Below are 11889 nucleotides of genomic sequence, written 5' to 3' on the forward strand. Positions count from 1 at the left end.
TGACGTAAAAATCCGTCTCTTTAAAAAAGATAAAATCAGTTTAGAGAATAACATTAATTTAATGACCTTAACCAGCGAGTTTCTTGTAGTGGTTCCATTAGCCGCCACTCTTTATCTCTGATCCTGTTGTTCTATACACAAAATATAAAGTTTATAAGAGATGAAAAATTTGGCCCATAGTTTACAAAAGATACAAAGAATGTCGTTTACCATTGCTTTATTTTGCAGGATCAACAAACCGGTTATGGCATACACCTGTATCCACAAAAACTAAATATGTCAAAATGATTGTAAACAGCCGAGATATATTATTAACGTGAGCTTATTTCTGCATATGTAAACTCATACACACAAATAAGAACAAAAGAAAAGGATTAGTTTTTCCTTTTGAAATTGTCAGAAGAAACGATTTCTACGTTGTTGCATTAAAGTGCGCTACATATTATCTAGTGAGAAGAGTCATTAAGAAATATTAACTGACCCCAGCAAAACGGGTGACCAGCACATGCTGATGTGTTGTCGTGTGAGGGTGTCAAGTTTTACCCTAAATGAAATCAATAGACGCAAGTGCACAGCTGATCGATTATAGTACTTAGAGATCGAATCCACAAAGAAGGAGGATCTTTCCTGCAAAACCCTTCGAAAGAAATATAAAGCAAGGAAGTCTAGAACCAGGCAAGTTTTGTGAGGGTTTTGGTGGTGTGTTTAAAATGTATAAACGAATCTTAAGGAGAAAATACGGGAATTAAAATGACCTAATAACTAAACTTAACGAAAACAGGTAAAAACGAGAAAAACGACTAAACCTAATTGCTTTAATAAAAATCGATTGAAAGAGTAAAGATACTAGACTAAATCTTGAATAAAAATCGGTGTGAATTTATGGAAAAGAAAGCGCTGGGGTTCAGGGAAGTTTTCTCAGGGGTATGAACGATTCAAAACATTTCTAGAGAGTAAATTTGATAAGATCTTCGCTTAACCTTTTCGAACTGGAGTCACGGACGTATGAATACGCCACTGTCGTGATCATAGACAATTATCTCTCTTAACCCTGACCAGTAGGTTTCCACTCTGGCCCTGGAAAAGAAGAGGTGCATTATGTTTAAGACTCGTCAGCATTCACAAATCACCCATAGGTAGGTTTCCACTCCTATGTTTTTTTTGCTCTCCCAAACTAGATCTGACACCGGATGAACACTTTCATGTCACCAAGCATCTGGATCAGATTGTAGTTCATGACGCTACTCTCATGCAGTAAAAATGAATTCAGAAGAAAAAGTTCTAAGATTCGGCTCAATAGCCAATGGAATCCTCACCGAACATATATATATCCCCATCGAAAATCCCTTAGACCCAACAATAAAACTACTCAGACATGATAAACAAAATCAAAAACATAGTATTAAAAAGTAGTACAGAAACCGAAATTGAAAAAGAAAGAACAAGGGTTCAAGAGATAGATATCTCTCTCCCTAAAACCTAAAAACAAAGCTTAAAGTAAAAATTTCTGTAAAGTATTTCGTCTCTCCTCTTCTATCTAAAAACGACTTAAATGATATTTATTTATAGTCTCCAATACTCTCTGGTGTCTAGGGTTCCGGAATTGAGGCTGGGAAAATTATACAAGCTTCAGAAATGGGCCTTCAAACTCGGAGTTAGCTGGGCGCAGTCGGGATGTGCGTGACCGCGGGAATGGATGGCTGGCCGCGGTCGGGATAGTTGTGACCGCGGGGAATGGCCTGTTGGCCGCGGGTGGAAACGCTTGCCGGTTGGTTTACAGGACATCTTGCTCTTCACGTATCTTTTGATTGAACCGTTGGATTGCCAAGCTGTAAAGTGTGCTGGAAAGCTGATACTTCCATCTTTAAGATCTTCAAATTTGAGCTGGATCAGACGGTGAGAAGGCTTTCAATCGGGGGTGAACTTCTGACGGTTTGACTCTGAGCTGAAATCTGGTCTTCTATCCATTTTGTTAAGCTTTTCCCTAAGTTACCTGAAAAGAGTCTTGGAACTACAAATACTTGAAAAATGTGATAAAAGTACTTAAAAGAAATTAAAAACATAGAAAAAGTATTTCAAAACGATCTATAAAAGTGGTCAAACTACGGTGTTATCAACTCCCCCAGACTTAAACCTTTGTTTGTCCTCAAACAAAGCAAAAGTCTAAACTGGTTAAGTGAAAACAAAATAGGGAATGCACAAATCTCAGAGACATGAACTCCTAAACTATGACCAAAGATCGTGCATCAATCCACAACTTAGTCTAGAAAATTCTCACCAATACACAAAAGATACTAGTCCACATTTTTCGTCATGCAAAACTTAAACAATCTAAATCTTGATTCCAGTCAACTACTCTACATTCATTAAGTGTAATAGTGAATTCTCATTAAAGACATCATCCAGGGTAGACGGCATTTGGCATTAAAGGGCTATTTAAGTGGTGGAGTTAAAGTGTTTCGGGTTACCTGATGAATATGGAGGATGCAAGATAATATGCAAAATCGCAAGAGAGATAAGGACCTGTTGAGGACCGCAATTTTCAGTCACTTCTTCTTGCCAAATGTTGTTGCATAATCTTTCCTCCTTTGTTCTAAACAGTTATTCCCCCAGACTCAGTTTTTTTTCCGGGAATCAGAAAATGGTCTCCAAAACTCCATAAAATCAAACTCTAGTTGCCTTGGGACTTAGAATTCGACCTCTCTAGACTCTCTAAGGCTTTTATGTCCTTTCTTTTCTTATTTAACAAAAAATAAATGCCTTTTAAAGAGAGAGAGACTAGAGGATGAGATTGTACCAAAATTTGAGATTTTTATAAGGCAAACTGAGCTTCCTCTTGTGTTGAATCCTTCCGGGAACTTTTCTGGCAAATCGCAGGTTTCTGTCTTTGGTGACTGAAAACTGCGTCGTTCCTCTTTCTCTCCAACGTTTTTGCACTTATCTGCATATAAGACAATAGAAAACAAGAGTGCATGTGGTTTGAAAGAGGATTGGTTAAGGTGGGGAACTAGCTAAAGATGAACTATCCATCCAGGATCAACAGAGAGTGGTAAAAAGGGTAAAGGAGTCCTGAATGTATGATTCGTTTCCCTGGTCTAATGTTTCAATGAGAATTAAGTCCAAGTAAAGTCCAAATAAAACAGAGCTAGTGTGTTCCTTCATCTATATCAAAATCATTCAAATTCCTCTAGGGTACTTCGTTTCAAATGTGCTTAGCTGCCGCCTAGTTTAGTCCTAAATCATGAATGAGCATGTCACTAGGAACAGTCTAAAAGCACACAGTCAACTAACATTGATTCATGTTCACTATTCCCTTTAAAACGTATTTTGTTTTGAAAACCGGTTTTAAAAAACTTTAAGGAAAATGCAAAAAGTGTAGATAATGCAAGACTCATGAAAGAAAAGTGGTTAGAAAGGAATGAAATCCTCCCCCAGACTTAAATCACACTGTCCTCAGTGTGAAACAAGTCGATATTGGATGAAATAATATACATAGATAATCGAATTGGTAAGACCAAAGAGAACTTACCTGGATCTGGGATGCTGGTGGTGATGGACCGGATTCATTCGAAGAGGTTTGGGAAGGTGATAGGTGGTGATGAAGGTGGTGGGAAGTGATGAATGAGGTGGAATGGGGATTAGTGAGGTGGAATGAGGTGAAGTGGGTGATTTAGGGTCGGGTATAATCTCAACGACCATTTGCCGCGGTCAGGGGCCACGCGACCGCGGTGAAGTGGTGCTCGGCCGCTGTCAGTAAGACGCGGCCGCGGTTGAACATATGTTTCCCGCGGTCAGAACACCTGCGACCGCAGGAGCTTATATGCGGCCTGTTTCCTTCTTCTCCTTGGTTTCTGCTGGGCCGAGCAGTCAGGGACCATCCTTCTTTTTGGTCTTTCCGGTTTTTTTTTTATTTTTTTGGCTTTTTGTTTTATAAAAAACACCTAAAACTAAGAAAAGGAAAAAGATCAAGAGAAAAAGAAAGAATAATCCTAAAGAAAACAATACCTAAATGGGTTGCCTCCCATTAAGCGCTTCTGTTTTAAGTCGTTTACCTCAACTTTTGGTGTTGGACGTGGCTTAGTCCAATGAAGAAGATCTTGTCCTGAGACAAGTCTTTTTCGACATTTCGTTGCGTTGCCTAGCAGGTTCTTCGTTACTCCAAAGTTCTTCTTCAAACTCTTCTGTTGCAGAACGTTTTCCTGCTTTGCTGTTGTATGGGACAGCTTCTGTGAAGACATCTTTGTCGATATTAGCAAACGTAATCCTCCGGTTTGGCCAGTCCATTATAGCTCCGGAAGTTGCTAGAAAAGATCATCTGAGAATCACTGGATGTGTTGCGTCTCTTGTTTGGACAATGTAGAAGTTGACAGGCACGATGCAATCTCCTATTCTCAAAGGAATGTCATGAGCTATTCCTTGAGGTGTTGCATTGGAATCATCAGCTAGGCTAATCCTTGCTCTAGTCCTGCGCAGGTGTTTAATACCAAGTCTCAAAGCAATTGCCTTGGACATCATGTTAAGACAAGCTCCAGAATCACAAAGCACGTTTTTAAACATTTCTCCTCTAATAGAACAAGAGATGAGAAACAGACCTGCACCTTCAATTTTGTGAAGTGTTCGAACAGGTTTACCTCTTCTGGCATGATTGAACAAGTCTTCTATCTCAGGGATTGATTCCTTGCTCTCAGAAAAGTAATGACCTATCATGAAATCTTTGCAAGCTCTGGCAAAGGTGATTCCTTCAGGTAAATTTCGAACTACATTATTGAACTCATCGAGCTTCTCTTTGCTGATTTTGTTGGTATAGTAGCTGCAGTCTTCGGGTCTTTGAAGGTGCATTGAATAGATTGCAGCATCTGGTGATGTCCAGGGAAAAGTTAGGCGTCTGGCCCTCCCAAAATAGGTTCAGATATCCACTTTTGTCTCTTTGTTGTACCTAAAGAAAACTTGCAAACAACCAAGATGCCATATATCATCGAAACCTGTATACAAAGGGATCGATTTCACAAACTTGTTGAATTCAATGAGTCTTTCCCTGGAGATTGGTGCTCCTAGTTCCACCAATTTGTCTGGATTGCCTCCTTCTATGAACAGACGATAGTCTTCGTCTTCGAGGTATTGCCCTTCATATTCATCTTCATATGCTAAGACTATGTTACAAGGAAGTACCTCATCTTCTTCTTGAGATGTTTTGGAGCTAATGGCATATATCGTTTGCTCAAGAAAATGAGTCTTGACCGTCCCAGCAGGTGCACCAAATGAACATTGACCTGTAAGAATAGAAAGGGGCAGAAGCGAATCTGACCGACTATTTGCCGCGGGTGGAGGATGCACGACCGCGGGTGGAGGATGCACGACCGCGGATGGAGGATGCACGACCGCGGGTGGAGAGTGGTTTGCTGCGGGTAGGAGGCTCACGACCGCGGCTGGAGGGTGGTTGGCCGCTGTCGCGGGAGTTGCGACCGCGGGAGAGAGACTCCGAGATGGTTCAGCTGTTTCATCTTCTCCTTTGCCATCTAAACTGATTTTTGGATCTTCCAACTCTGTTTCCTCTTCTTTTTGGTCAAGATCTTTGATGGGAAGCGTCGAACCATTCGTTTCACGTCCTTGCATAAGCTTTTCGACCTTCTCTTTGATTTCATCAAGGGCATAGACTACTTTGTCAACGGTTGAGTCGATTTCTTCTGCTTTGTCTTGAGCCTTGTGTACTCCATCCCAAATCTCTTCCACGTAGGAGTAGGTTTGGTTGTTATGGTCGTTAATAGTTTCTTCTGCTTCATCGAGCTTGACCTCTAAGGTGCGGATGTTTCCACTGGCCTTGCGAATGCTAATCTCGTTCTCTCCGACTTGTCCTTCAACTGTTTCTATCCTCTCCTTGATAGTCTCAGCATCCTTGTTTGCTTGAGTCTCAATGGTTTTGACTTGAGCAGAAAGATCTTCAAGCTTTTTGTTAAAGTGAGTTGACATGTTGTCAATTTTCTCGTGAAGGGCGGTCCTTGATGCGGCTTGAGCTGCCATTAAGTGCATGACCACCGTTTCTAGCCGACTCAATCGGTGACTGAGCTGGACGTTTTCATCTTGGTGAGGCGGACAACGAACAGGATGTCTAGGGTTTTCCATTGGAGGTACGTGGGGTCGTTCTGGAACGTTCTGTAGTCTTCGGTTCGAACTTCTTCGTAGAGATCGCGTAGGTACTGCTTCTCTCTGAGTCTGGTGGCTTGAGGAGTGTTGTAAAAACCTTCCTCATAGTAGGGATTTCGATTTATAGGATCCATTGCTTCTGAAATGGAAACAAAATAACCAAAAAATGGAAATATGCAGAAAAAGGGGTTCTAGAGTCGATTTACCAACCTTTTTTAGGGTTTTGAGGAAAAGAAAACGCGTGCCTTCCCCGGCAACGGCGCCAAAAACTTGATGTGTTGTCGTGTGAGGGTGTCAAGTTTTACCCTAAATGAAATCAATAGCCGCAAGTGCACAGCTGATCGATTGTAGTACTTAGAGATCGAATCCACATGGAAAGAGGATCTTTCCTGCAAAAGCCTTCGAAAGAAATATAAAGCAAGGAAGTCTAGAACCAGGCAAGTTTTGTGAGGGTTTTGGTGGTGTGTTTAAAATGTATAAACGAATCTTAAGGAGAAAATACGGGAATTAAAATGACATAATAACTAAACTTAACGAAAACAGGTAAAAATGAGAAAAACGACTAAACCTAATTGCTTTAATAAAAATCGATTGAAAGAGTAAAGATACTAGACTAAATCTTGAATAAAAATCGGTGTTAATTTATGGAAAAGAAAGCGCTGGGGTTCAGGGAAGTTTTCTCAGGGGTATGAACGATTCAAAACATTTCTAGAGAGTAAATTTGATAAGATCTTCGCTTAACCTTTTCGAACTGGAGTCACGGACGTATGAATACGCCACTGTCGTGATCATAGACAACTATCTCTCTTAACCCTGACCAGTAAGTTTCCACTCTGGCCCTGGAAAAGAAGAGGTGCATTATGTTTAAGACTCGTCAACATTCACAAATCGCCCATAGGTAGGTTTCCACTCCTATGTTTTTTTTGCTCTCCCAAACTAGATCTGACACCGGATGAACACTTTCGTGTCACCAAGCATCTGGATCAGATTGTAGTTCATAACGCTACTCTCATGCAGTAAAAACGAATTCAGAAGAAAAAGTTCTAAGATTCGGCTCAATAGCCAATGGAATCCTCACCGAACATATATATCCCCATCGAAAATCCCTTAGACCCAACAATAAAACTACTCAGACATGATAAACGAAATCAAAAACATAGTATTAAAAAGTAGTACAGAAACCGAAATTGAAAAAGAAAGAACAAGGGTTCAAGAGATAGATCTCTCTCTCCCTAAAACCTAAAAACAAAGCTTAAAGTAAAATTTCTGTAAAGTATTTCATCTCTCCTCTTCTCTCTAAAAACGACCTAAATGATATGTATTTATAGTCTCCAATACTCTCTGGTGTCTAGGGTTTCGGAATTGAGGCTGGAAAAATGATACGGACTTCAGAAATGGGCCTTCAAACTCAGAGTTATCTGGCCACGGTCGGGATGTGCGTGACCGCGGGGAATGGATGGCTGGCCGCGGTCGGGATGGTTGTGACCGCGGGGAATGGCCTGTTGGCCGCAGGTGGAAACGCTTGCCGGCTGGTTTACGGGACATCTTGCTCTTCGCGTATCTTTTGATTGAACCGTTGGATTTCCAAGCTGTAAAGTGTGCTGGAAAGCTGATACTTTCATCTTTAAGATCTCCAAATTTGAGCTGGATCAGACAGTGAGAAGGCTTTCAATCGGGGGTGAACTTCTGACGGTTTGACTCTGAGCTGAAATATGGTCTTCTATCCATTTTGTTAAGCTTTTCTCTAAGTTACCTGGAAAGAGTCTTGGAACTACAAATATTAGAAAAACGTGATAAAAGTACTTAAAAACAATTAAAAACATAGAAAACGTATTTCAAAACGATCCATAAAAGTAGTCAAAATACGGTGTTATCACATGCCCTAACGTTGTCACAACCGACTTTGACAACTCACGCTCCCTCCGATGTGACGGATCTAGCTTATCGAGCTTCGGCATTATCGTCGTCAACATCTGTGATTGAGCATGCATCTCTGCTTCTTGAGTTTGCAATCGTTGATCGAGAAACATAATCCGCCGACTCAGTTCGTCGGACTTCTTCGCATTGTTTTCCCAGCCTTTTTTGATAAACTCAATCTCAGCTTGCTTCTCTGTCGAGCTCTTTATTCTCCGGTAATTGAGCTATAGGTTCTTCCATTTCCCACCTTGAATCGCGACATTTCGAGACGTCACAACACACCAATTTGTTAAGTTTGTAACTTGGAACTCTCTGTAAAAGTATATATCTGATTGAATTGAAGAAGAGTCAGATACATTCACTGGATTGATCTCATCACGATCGAATCCCATTCAAGACTCATAGCGTCTGAGTTTGTTACAACAAGAAAATGTATAAGGAAGAAGAACATACAGAAGTCTATATTTATACTATCTGTAAACGTAAACCCTCTTTTCATCAAAGAGTCTTTCCTGGTCAACTTGCAATGTTGACTAATCCTTCTTCTCCTCAGTTTTATTCGATTTCTTTTTCCTCACATATATTCTTCGCATCGTATCAATTTCCCAATTTGTAGGGGGTGCAGCAACGATAACATCTCCTTCAAAGACATATCCATTTTTAAGGTCCTTGAATGTATCTAGCCGAAGTACTTGCGAAAATCCCCACACTGTTATTCATGTATTAGACCATGTGCATCAAAGGTTCAAAGGGGATTTTTGGCACAAAAACATAAGCAAAGTGAAAAAAAAATGTCATTTTCTTGTGAATCTGTTTCTTAGAGAAAGATTTTATGAACCTCATTCTAAGGGTTTTTAAAACACGTATAGGTTACTAATTTGTTTGTTCTCAAAATTTTTTTTTTACTTTTTCTCTCTTCTTCCACAATTTTCTCTCAACCATTATTCGAGTCCCAGCATTTTTGTTTAGAATCTGTGAGCCAGGTTCACTAATGGAGACACAAAATTTAGACAAATTCTTCTCTGTTTATATATCCCAAAAAAATTATTTTTATATTTTTATGAACCCTAAAGAAGGGTTTACCAATGTACATGCTCTTAAACGGTTTGGATTCTATATCTATATACAAAAATATTAAAGATTAAAACATGTAGAATTAGTAAATATGTATGAACTATAAGACATGTACATACGTACGGATAGTAAAAAACTTATTTTCTTTTTGGTTAAAGACGAAAAAGCGGAGATCTGCAAACACCTCGTTGTTGACATGAGGCTTGTGCTATCTATTTCCACATACATTGATAGAAACCCACTTCCATCGACCTTGTCGTTCCTTTTTGGGTATATGATCATTCTCCTGATCTTATTTACAAACAATATTGCGTAAGTGAGGCTGAAACATTCTTTTTCAAAACTTAACGACAATAAAAGATAAAATTAGACTATTTAGGGACTAGTGGCACTAAATGAATCTGTGGTACGTACCAGTTGTATCCACCAGAAGAAAAACAACGGGATTGATATTTCCCATTAGAGAAGATTGTTGATTTCTGGAGTTAGGAGAAGTTTTGGATCTTTAGTGAATATGAAGATGGAGGACGTTCTCTCCAGCTCTTCAGGGTTGTTGAAGACACGCTTGAACACATTACTGTAACCAAAAACGCCTTTTCTTTTAATCCATGTGATGTTTTAATATTGAATTCAACCTCTAATCTTAACTCTTAAACCTGAACTACTTCGATCAATTGAGCTTGATACCTTTGTTTGTTGTTGATTCAAGTAAGACACAAGAAATTTGTTAACCTAGTTTCTTTTTGGTAGAGATGGTCCTCTCAATGATCCACTAGAAAACAGTCAAAAATTAATATAATCATCACTTGTTACTTACTTACTTGTTAATATTTTATTCTAAAAATTTAAAAATATTAATTTAAAATACTTATTGAATATTATTTAATAATTTAAAGTTATATTAAAATTAATAAGTATCATTCAATATATTTAATTAGTTATAACATAAATTTTTGTTTAATATTTACACAAATATTAATTAATAAAAAATTAATAAAAAATTAAAATAAATATAATCATCATTTCATTCGTTACTTGTTAGTATTTTATTATAAATAATTTTAAAAATTAATTTAAAACACATCTGGAATATTATTAAGTAATCTACAGTTATATAAAAATTAAATACATATCTATTAATATTTTTAATCAGTTATAACATAAATGTTTGTTTAACATTAATATAAATGTTAATTATGAGTCAATTAATAAAATAAATTTTTTATATTCTTTAAGTGCTTTAAAATTTAATATTAAAATTTATGAATTAAAATTTAAGTGACAGGTGTCAACCTCTCCAATGCTGATGTGTCAAGCATCTGGAGAAAGTTGAGCAACTTTTATATATAAAATTTTTATATTTTGTTATTAGATAAATGTCACTAAATCCATTTTTCCAAACAGTACCTTTAAAAATTTGTATATTTATTTGTTATCATAATTTTTCTATCATTTTTCTCTGTAATTTTGAAATTTTCTTGACTATTATATTTTTTTTGTTTGTTGTATTTTGATAGTTATTATTTTTTGTTTTTCAGTAGTTTGAAAATATTTTTAACTTTTGTTTTTTATTTTTGGTCTGCATTTTTTTATTAATTAAATTATTTTTTTATTCAAAGATGATGATTAAATCACAAAAAATAAAATAATAAGGCAATCACAATACTTTATTTTAATTTTTCTTTATTATAAATTTATGTTTTAATATTTTTTATTTAACATAGTAATATAAATTAAATAGTTTATATTTATTTATGCTGTTTAATGATATTAATTAAAATTTAATAAATCTTTTAATAAATTAGGAGAGAATCCGTGCTACGCACGGATCTTGTTTTCTTTTATTTTTTAAATAAATATGTTATAGATTTTTAATTAAACTATCAATTTTATTTTTTTTTCATTTTTTTGCATATATTTTTCTATTTTTAATAACTCTTGTAGTCTCTTCTATTCATTTATTTTTCTAGTTCCTTTATCCAGATTTCGAGTTCCTTAATCTAAATTTTGATTTAAAGATAATTTTTAACTTATTCAATATACATTTTTCATTTTTTATTATTTTAGTTACCTCTTTTATCTGTTATTTTTTTTTGAGGTTTTTCATCAAAATTCTAACTAACAACAATTTGAACTTTCTCAATTTATCATTTTTTATGTTTTCTTATAACACAAATTTCATTCAAGCCATCTTTCAAACTGATACCTTCAAAATTGTTACATACATATTCTTCTTTTATTTCGCTTCTTCTTTTCATTTTCTCATTATTTTTGATATTTTTATATTTTCTGGATTTTTTATTGGTTTTTTTGTGTTATAGTTTTATTGTTCTTATTTGTTATTATTTAGTTGTTTTTTTTTTAAATTTAGTTTTAGCCTCATAACTTTCTTTTTACTATTGTGTTTTTATGATCTTAGTAGTCTCTTTCATCAATTTTTAAATTTTTTCATTTAAATCCTCACATAACAATTAATTTGAACTTTCTCAATTTATCATTTTTGTATTTTATTATAATATATATTTTCATTGAATCAATCTTTCCAACCAGTACTTTTAATTTTGTATATTTATTTGGTGTCATGTTCTTTTTTTTTTTTTCTATTCTATCATTTTTCTCTCTAGTTTTGATATTCTCGTATCTTCTCGATTATTTATTGAATTTTTTTTTGTGTATTGAAGTTTTATAGCTCTTGTTTTATTTTTTTAGTTGCTTGAAAATATTGGAAACTTTTGTTATTTTTTTTTGGTCTCAGAT

General features: G+C 36.0%; 1 pseudogene; it reads right to left on the reverse strand.

Moving 5' to 3' along the window:
- Nucleotides 1–8591: 8591 nt before the first annotated feature.
- LOC112084439 lies at nucleotides 8592–9707 on the reverse strand (annotated as a pseudogene).
- Between the last annotated feature and the right edge of the window lie 2182 nt (nucleotides 9708–11889).

This window comes from Eutrema salsugineum, unplaced genomic scaffold, assembly GCF_000478725.1.
Source record: "Eutrema salsugineum unplaced genomic scaffold, Eutsalg1_0 scaffold_4, whole genome shotgun sequence".
Lineage (NCBI taxonomy): Eukaryota > Viridiplantae > Streptophyta > Magnoliopsida > Brassicales > Brassicaceae > Eutrema > Eutrema salsugineum.